The sequence below is a fragment of the Leptonychotes weddellii genome, chromosome X (genome assembly GCF_054177405.1).
Source record: "Leptonychotes weddellii isolate Sample4059 chromosome X, ASM5417740v2, whole genome shotgun sequence".
Taxonomy (NCBI): domain Eukaryota; kingdom Metazoa; phylum Chordata; class Mammalia; order Carnivora; family Phocidae; genus Leptonychotes; species Leptonychotes weddellii.
Genome location: NC_138385.1, coordinates 29,976,366 through 29,986,470, shown reverse-complemented (window position 1 = coordinate 29,986,470; position 10,105 = coordinate 29,976,366). Strand labels below are relative to the sequence as shown.

The 10,105-nt window shown below is 37.5% G+C and overlaps 1 pseudogene; it reads right to left on the bottom strand.

Annotated features, from left to right (window-relative positions):
• Positions 1-372: 372 nt before the first annotated feature.
• LOC102734766 (homeodomain-interacting protein kinase 2-like) overlaps positions 373-10,105 on the bottom strand; it is a 176,392-nt pseudogene continuing 166,659 nt past the window's right edge.

Here is a 10,105-nt window from a genome sequence, read left to right as displayed (position 1 = left end):
TCTGAGAGAGCCAAGGAGATGTTAGAGAAATATCCTGACCAACTGGGAATAAATTTAGTAGACCAGGGCAGGGAGTTTTAAGCATACAGGGGTTGAAATACACTGGTATTGTGAGCCTGATTTTTATGGTATCAAATCCCACAGATATATAGGGCCTATAACTATGTTTAAGACCAAAGTGATTCAAAATATATTGGGTTTGAACAGTTATGGCAAATCTTTAGGACCTTCCCCTGAAACTGCTTTAGGACTCTAGGACATAGCAAAATGTAGGGGCCAGGGGAGAGAAATTGTCATGTCTGATGATGGAAAGTGGCCCAGATCCCTGGATAACTCTCATTCTATGTGAACTGGCAGCACACAGCATATGCCCTATCCTGTTCCTTCCTGGAAGTCTGAAGGTGGCATGGCCTCACCTGTTGGGGGTGTGTTCCTCCTCCTTTTTCCTGTGTCCCTGTCACTGCTAACAGTGATGACACTGACCCGGGGGCTGGGGTTGTGAGGAATGATAATTGTTTGCCACCGCTCCTTCCTGGTGGTGCTGGAGGCCCCTATCACTCCACCTACATGTGATGGGAGAGATGCAGGCTGGGCTGCTCTGCGCGAGGGTGCAGCAGGGATGTGTGTTCTTGTTCCTCTTGGACCTCTGAGGGGAGCTGAAGGCCTGAAAGGAGGAGACCTCACAGGTGGAGACAGGTCTCACAGAGGACTGGTGGGACTTACTCTTCTGGGAGGACGTGGTGCTGGTTGGCTGCTGCCGTACCACATGGGTCACGCCCATATTTAAGGACTGGGCTGCTGGAAGGGTCACATGAGTAGTCAGTAGCACAGACTGCTGCATGATGGGATTGAGTATTCATGTTCCTCCAGTTGGCCAGCTGCTGGATACCTGCCGTGGTCTCAGAAATCACAATCACATGCTGCACTGTCATGTGGGTGGCTGCTCCAGTCAGCTGCTACCATGCTAGGGAAAATAAGTTTTTCTGGGTCCTACTTGGCCAGGCCTCCTGGGCAACTAGACCTGGTTGGATCTGAAGATACTGAGCTGCTGGGGCTTGAGTGACAATGGTAACTACATTCTTCATTCATATGAAGTTGCCAGCATACTTAGAGGGAGACCCTTGGAATCATAAGAATCTGGGTGGACACATGATGAGAGCTTGCTAGGAGTCAGGCCGGGCATAGATCTGGGCTGCTACTGTGTACAGGGGCATGCTCTGCTGGGCCACTGCAGCCATGGATGCCTCTGAGGACTGGTAGAGTGTAGATTGGTAGTTTAGGAGACTTCAAGGTTGGATTAGGAAATAGTGGCACTGGTAGAGGTGGGAGCCTGGTTGTGGACAGTGTTCAGGTGGTTGTTGAAGGTCATAGTCTAGTTGGTGGATGTGCTGGGGGCAATATGCGTGATGAAGGCAGTTTTGCTTGGGTTCACAGTGTCATACATATTCACCCGATGTTTGCAAACCTCCATGATCTGAAAATATGATTTCATTTGTGTATTATGGGAAAAATCAAGTAGGTGTGTCATGGTGACAGAAGGGTGGTTTAGGATTTCAATCCTAGTGATTCTCAGCATCTATGGTGAGTATGTTCTTTAACAGGTTGATGAACTCCCACCAGTCTGCCTTTTCCACCAACATGTCACTCCCTTTTAAATCTCTTGTCAAGTTCGCCTGGGCCAAATCATCTAAACAGGTAAAAATGTACATCCTTGCTTCTTTCTGCTTAATCCCCATTTCTGCTTCATGGTCATCTAATGTCTTCAGCCTCCACAAAGAATATGGCAAATCTGTGTCACAGTTAAAAAGCCTAGTTATCTTTTTCCCTGCACTTAATAAATATTTAGCTAGCAAACCCTGTTTTTGTGAAATATACCAAATATGATCACATTCGGAAGCTCCTGTGATTATCAATTTTATATAGTTTTTTTCATTTATCATTTATCTCTGTGTGCATTTAATTTTAAGTCTTGGCTTTTTTCCCCTAATTTTTTTATTCATTTTAATGTTTAAATATATAAAACAGTCACATTTTATAAATTAAAATTATTTTAAAATACCTTCATGACATTGGATTTGCCCCTCCCCCACCTGAAATGGTTTTTAAAAATCAATGAAATACATGAAATGATGGTATTCAAGGTATTGGGCTTCAGGGAGTGGAAGGTAGTGACACTGAGACATAAGAAATGAGCACAGGGAGCTTTTTGATTGCTCCAGCTTAGTTCCTAGAGAGAGTTCTGAGGTCACAGCACATTGGCAGAAGAATTCACATGTAACCTGACAGCCTCCTTGTATTGATAAGATGGAACTGAGAGCCAGGGAGTGTGAGGCAATTGGATTCTCAGGACAGATTCTGGAGAAGAGAGAACTATAAAAAGAGAAAATTCCAGAGATCTGCATAAAGTCTCCCTCTGGTAGAATATTGATAATCACAGGTATGTGAGGGAACTACCTGAGGCTTTGGAAGAAATAACAGAAAAATTAGAAGCAATAATCTCTAGGTGTCACACAGAGCCAGAAATAGATCCTGTTCCTAAAAGCCAGAGCCAGAAACTTTGTAATTCATAATTTAATGTATTTTGGGCTGCATTCATTTTTTATAATATCAGGATGCTAACGCCTATTTACATCCTGCATTTCTGTTGTATGTGTTCATCATTTTTGCTTTTCTAAATTATTTTTATTTAGATGTGTCTTTTAACTAGTCAAGTGTCAGTTTTGCTTTATGAGCCAATCTCAAATTCTTTTTTTTAATACAGGAGTTTTCCTTTTACCATTATATAAATAAAATTATTTCCTACCATTTATGTTGTATTAATTTGTATTATTTTGTATTTTCTAGATCTCTTCTCTATGTGGTCTGTTTTCCTTGCTCTCTTTTGCTATTTAGGGGTATATATATACTATTTACTATATATATATATTTTTTTCTCATGGTTATGTTTAATCAAACACATTCTATAATATAAAGGGTATACCCTTTTCTTTAAAAGATTTTATTTATTTATTTGACAGAGAGAGACAGAGCGAGAGAGGGAACACAAGCAGGGGGAGAGGGAGAGGGAGAAGGAGGCTTCCCACTGAGCAGAGAGCCCGATGTGGGGCTCAATCCCAGGACCCTGGGATCATGACCTGAGCTGAAGGCAGATGCTTAATGACTGAGCCACCCAAGAGCCCCAAGGGTATACCCTTTTTAAATTTGGCTTCTGACATTTTAAAATAATCTTTAAATAAGACCCTTTGAGAGGTGCCTGGGTGACTCAGTTGGGTAAGCATCCAGCTCTTGGTTTCAGCTCAGGTCATGATCTCATGGGTTGTGGAATCAATTCCCACGTCAGGCTCCACACTCAGTGGGGAGTCTGTTTGAAGATTCTCTCCCTCTGCCCCACCCCCACTCTCTCTCTCTAAAATAAATAAATAAATCTAATAAATAAATATAAATAAGACCCTTTGCCTCCCATGTATTACTTTTGTAACAATTCATGAGATTTATCTATTTTCATTTATCTCTCTTACCTCTTCTCATTTTTAGATGTTATTTCTACCTATCAGAACATAGAACACAAACATGCTAATCTTCCATGCTTCTTTCCACGTTATAGCCTTAGTTGTATAATTGAAAATATTCAATAGTCACAATTAGTTTTTTTGCCTAAGTATCCCCAGCCATATTTCGATTGGATAAAGCTAGTCTTCTACTAGATTTATCTGAAAAGATGCATGAATGAATGCAATATTATCTGAATACTTCAGTGATGAAACTGTTTTTGTACAGCCTTTAAAACTGAATGACAGTTTTAGTAGCTTTATTAGGATATCCTAGTGTAGGCAACTCAGGTATCACTTAAATAAGTCCTTTAAGTATTTAGATTCATATCTTTTTATTCATGGAAAAGCTTTCTTTGATTATAGTTTTGAATATCATTTATATTTCATTGTTTTTATTTTCTTCTTTAAGGACCAAATTATGTTATATTTTCTTTGCTTATTTGCTATATCAAGTCGCCAATAATTTTTATCTCTTCATTATTATGTTTTCATCTTCTTGACTGCTTTTTTCATTCATCTTTATGGAGGCATAACCTACATAAAACAAATTATAAAATAAATTTTTAGCAATACAGTTGTATACAACCATATGACCAATGACTCAAATCAAAATATAGAATATTACCATCATGCCATAAAATGACATCATTCCTGTTTGTATTAAATCTCATCCCCAAAGCCACAGCCCCAGGTAACAGCTAATATACTAATATGCTTTCTGATACTATATTTTTGCCTTCTATGCAATTCCATGCAAATGGATATGTTTTTTCCTCAGAATGTTTTTAAGATTCATTTCATATTGTTCCATGTATTGGTGGTTCATTCCTTGTTATTGTTGAGTAGATGTCAATAGCACAGATTTATTCTATTTTTAAAAATCTATTCACCGGTTGATGGACATAGAGGTTGTTTCAAATGTTTGGATATTATGAATAATGCAGCTGTGAATAATGCAGTCAATTCACGTGTAAGTCTTTTGTGGATTTATGTATTTATTTCTCTTGAGTAAATACCTAGGAATGGGATTGCTGAATTATATAGTAAATGTACATTTAACTTCATAAAGAATTACCAAAGTTTTATCCAGTGAGATTTTACCATTTTGCAATTCCTCTACTAGTTCCTTCACATCTTTGTCAATGCTAAGTTTTGTCAGTCTTAAATTTTAGCCATTCTAGTGCCTGTGTAGTAATTTAACATTATGCTGTTAATTTCTATTTCCTGGAGGCCTAGTGGTGATGTCTAAATGTACCCATTAGCTATTCATATATCTTCTTGGCTGAAGTATCTATTAAAATAGTTTGCCAATTTTTAATTGGTTGATGATAGGGTGGCTGGTGACTCAGGCAGCAAAGAATTGCACAAAGAGTAGAGCAACAAACAGGACAGAGTTTATTCATTCTCCAAAGGAGGAGAGGGGCCAGACATCAAGAGAGATGTTGGCCCTGAGTTTCTGTCAAGCTGGGCTTTTTAAGGGGTTTTGAAGGATGTGAGAGGGTTGCAGCTGTGTCCATGAGGGGAGGGGGTGTGGGAGGGGTCAACTCTTGGCCAGGTAGAGCAGGAGGTGGCAGGTTTTTCGAGGGGCTCTGTCCCGGGCTTGTCTGGGATGTGAGTTGTGGTCAGGCTAGAGAATATGTTTTGTAGCTGGGGTCCACTTTCTGAGAATGGAGGGCACTGTGACCTAGAAAAACAGAGTTAGGGCCAAGTGCAGACACCTGTGAGTTTTGTCTGTAAGTTTGGCTGGAGGTGCAGGGGGGACTTTGAATAGATTCCTTTCAGTTTATTTCTCTTAAAACAAAAAGGAGACAAACAAAAAACAGACTCTTAAATACACATAACAAGCTGGTGGTTGCCAGAGGGGACGTAGGTGGAGAGATGGGCGAAATAAATAAAGGAGATCAAGAATATACTTATCTTGATGAACACTGAATTGTTTATTCATTAAATTGTACACCTGAAGATAATATAACACTGTAAGTTAATTATACTTCAATAAAAAATATTTTCTTTATCTATTCCACTTACAAGCCTTTGTCAGAGATAAGTCTGCAAACATTTTCTCCAAATCCATGGCTTGACATTTTATTTTCTTCATTACGTCTTTCAAAGAACAAAGATCCTTAAGTTTGGTAGCGGGTATATTGACCTTGTATCCTGTGATCTTGCTAAATTAAATTATAAGTTCTAGTAGCTGTATTGTAATTTCCTTAAGATTTTCAATTCACATGATCATTTCATGTATAATCCTTAGGGATTTCTATGTAAACAGTCGTGTCTTTTTTTAATTTAAATTTTAGGTAGTTAACATACAGTGCAATATTGGTTTCAGAAGTAGAATTCAGTGATTAATCACTTACATACAACACCCAGTGCTCATCATAACAAGGGCCCTCCTTAATACCCATCACCCATCTAGCCCATCCCCCACCCACCTCCCTCCATCAACCCTCAGTTTGTTCTCTACTGTTAAGAGTCTCCTATGGCTTGTTTCCCTCTCTCCTTTTTTTCTTTTCCCCCTTCCCGTATGTTCAACTGTCTTCTTTCTAAAATTCCACATGTGAGTGAGTTCATCTGGTATTTCTTTCTCTGACTGACTTATTTCACTTAACATAATACACTCTAACTCCATCCATGTCATTGCAAATGACAAGATTTCATGTTCCAGTGTGTGTGTGTGTGTGTGTGTGTGTGTGTGTGTGTGTGCCACTTTTTCTTTATCCATTCATCAATCAATGGACAGTTGGGCTTTCTATAATTTGGTTATTGTTGATAATGCTGCTATAAACATAAACATCAGGGTGCATGTATCCGTTCAAATCTGTATTTTTGTATCCTTTGGTTAAATACCTAGTAGTGCAATTGCTGGACTGTAGGATAGTTCTATTTTTAACATTTTGAGGAACCTCCATACTGTTCTCCAGAGTGTCTGCACTAGTTTTCATTCCTACCAACAGTACAGGAGGGATACCCTTTCTCCATATCCTTGCCAACACTTACTATTTCTTGTCTTTTTGATAATAACCATCCTGAGAGGTGTGAGATGGTATCTCATTGTGGTTTTGATTTATATTTCCCTGATGATGAGAGAAGTTGAACATCTTTTCATGTGTCTGTTAACCATCTGGACATCTTCTGTGGAAAAATGTCTATTTATGTCTTCTGCCCATTTCTTAACTGGGTTATTTGTTTTTGGGGTGTTGAGTTTTATAAGTTCTATGTAGATTTTAGATATTAACCCTTTATCAGATATGTCATTTGCAAATATCTTCTCCCATTCTGTCTGTTGCCTTTTAGTTTTGTTGATTATTTTCTTTGCTGTGCAAAAGCTCTTTACCTTGATGAAGTCCCAATAGTTCATTTTTGCTTTTGTTTTCCTTGCCTGTGGTGATGTGTCTAGTGTATCTAGAATGGCTGAGGTCAGAGAGGTTACTGCCTGTGTTCTCCCCTAGGATTTTGATGGTTTCCTGTCTCACATTTAGGTCTTTCATCCATTTTGATTTTATTTTTGTGTATGATGTAAGAAAGTGGTCCAGTTTCATTCTTCTGCATGTTGTTGTCCAGTTTTCTGAACACCATTTGTTGAAGAAACTGTCTTTTTTCCATTGGATATTCTTTCTTGCTTTGTTGAAGATTAGTTGACCATATAGTTGTGGGTCCATTTCTGGGTTAACTATTCTGTTCCATTGATCTATGTGTCTGTTTTTGCTCTAGTACCATATTGTCTTGATGATTACAGCTGTTTAATATAGCTTGAAATCCGGAATTGTGATGCCTCCAGTTTTGTTTTTCTTTCAGAATTGCTTTGGCCATTCAGAGTCTTTTGTGGTTCCTTACAAATTTTAGGATTATTTGTTCTAGCTCTTTGAAAAATGCTGGTAGTATTTTGATGGGGATTTCATTAAATGTGTAGATTGCTTTGGGTAGCATAGACATTTTAACAACATTTGTTCTTCCAATCCATGACCATGGAATGTTTTTCCATTTCTTTGTGTCTTCTTCAATTTCTTTCATCAGTGTTGCATAGTTTTCAGAGTATAGATCTGTTATTTCTGTAGTTAGATTTGTTCCTAGGTATCTTATTGTTTTTGGTGCAATTGCAAATGGGACCAATTCCTTGATTTCTTTTTCTGCTCCTTCGTTATTGTTGTATAGAAATCCAACAAGTTTCTGCACATTGATTTTATATCCTGAGACATTGCTGAATTCACATGTGAGCTCTAGCAATTTTTTTGTGGAGTCTTTCGTGTTTTCTACTTTGAATATCATGCTGTCTACAAATAATGAAAGTTTGAATTCTTCTTTGCTGATTTGTATGCCTTTTATTTCTTTTTGTTATCTGACTGCTGAGGCTAGGACTTCTAGTACTATGTTAAATAACAATGGTGAGAGTAGACATCCCTGTTGTATTCCTGACTACAGAGGAAAAGCTCTCAGTTTTTCCCCATTGAGGATATTAGCTGTGGGTTTTCCATATATGGCCTTTATGAAGTTGAGGTACGTTCCCTCTATCCCTATTTTGTTGAGGGTTTTTAATCAAGAATGGATGTCCTATTTTGTCAAGTGCTTTTTCTGTCACTATTGAAAGGATCATATGGTTCTTATCCTTTCTTTTATTAATATGGTGTATCATGTTGATTTTTTTGTGAATATTGAACCACTTCTGCAGTCCAGGAATAAATCCTACTTGATGATGGTGAATAATTCTTTTAATGTACTGTTGACTTCAATTTGTTACTATTTTATTGAGAATTTTTGCATCCCTGTTCATTAGGGACATTGGTCTGTAATTCTCCTTTTTAGTGGGGTCTTTGTCTGGTTTTGGAATCAAGGTCATGCTGGCTTCATAGAATGAGTTTGGAAGTTTTCCTTCCATTTCTATTTTTGGGAACAGTTTGAGAAGAATAGGTATTAACTCTTCTTTAAATGTCTGGTAGAATTCCCCTGGCAAGCCATCTGGCCTTGGATTTTTGTTTGTTGGTAGATTTTTGATGACTGATTCAATTTCTTTGCTGGTTATGGGTCTGTTCAAATTTTCTCTTTCTTCCTGTTTCAGTTTTGGTAGTTTGTAAGTTTCTAGGAATTTATGCATTTCTTCCAGATTTTCTAAATTGTTGGCATATAATTTTTCATAATTTTCTCTTATAATTGTTTGTATTTCTGTGGTGTTGGTTGTGATCTCTCCTCTCTCATTTGTGATTTAATTGGGTTCTTCCTCTTTTCTTTTTGATGTCTGGCTAGGGGTTTATCAATTTTATTAATTCTTTTGAAGAATCAGCTCTTAGTTTCATTAATCCACTCTACTGGTTTTGTTTGTTTATTTATTTGTTTGTTTCTATATTATTTATTTCTGCTCTAATCTTTATTATTTCCCTTCTGCTGGTTTTAGCCTTTATTTACTATTCCTTTTATACCTCCTTTAAGTGTAAGGTTAGTTGTGTATTTGAGACTTTTCTTGCGTCTTGATGTAGGCCTGTACTGCAATGTACTTCCCTCTTAGGAACCCCTTTGCTGCATCCCAAAGGTTTTGCACTGTCATGCTTTCATTTTCATTTGTTTCCGTGTATTTTTAAAATTCTTTAATTTCTTGGTCAACCCATTCATTCTTTAGTGATATGTTCTTTAACCTCCAGGTATTTGAAATATTTTCAAATTTTTTCTTGTGACTTCCAGTTTCATAGCATTGTGGTCTGAAAATATGCATGGTATAATCTTGATCTTCTTGTACTTGTTGAGGACTGATTTGTGACCCAGTATTTGATTTATTCTGGAGAATGCTTATGTGCGCTCGAGAAGAATGTGTATTCTTAGGCTTTAAGATGAAATGTTCTGAATATATCTGTTAAGTCAGTCTGGTCCAGGGTGTCATTCAAAGCCATTGTTTCCTTGTTGATTTTCTGCTTAGATGATCTGTCCATTGCTCTAAGTGCGGTGTTAAAGTCCCATACTATTATTGTATTATTATCAATGAGTTTCTTTGTGTTTGTTATTAATTGATTTATATATTTGTGTGCTCCCAAATTGGGGGCATAAATATTTACAATTGTTAGATCTTCTTGATGAATAGACCCCTTAATTATGATATAATGCCCTTCTTCATCTCTTGTTACAGTCTTTGTTTTAAAAATCTAGTTTGTCTGACATAAGTACAGTTACTCTGGCTTTCTTTTGATGTCCATTAGCATGGTAGATGGTTTTCCATGAGCTCACTTTCTTTTTTTTTTTTAATTTTTTTATTGTTATGTTAATCCCCATACATTACATCATTAGTTTTAGATGTAGTGTTCCATGATTCATTGTTTGTGCATAACACCCAGTGCTCCATGCAGAATGTGCCCTCCTCAATACCCATCACCAGGCTAACCCATCCTCCCACCCCCCTCTCCTCTAGAACCCTCAGTTTGTTTTTCAGAGTCCATCATCTCTCATGGTTCGTCTACCCCTCTGATTTCCCCCCTTCATTCTTCCCCTCCTGCTATCTTCTTCTTTTTTTTTTTCCTTAACATATATTGCATTATTTGTTTCAGAGGTACAGATCTGAGATTCAACAGTCT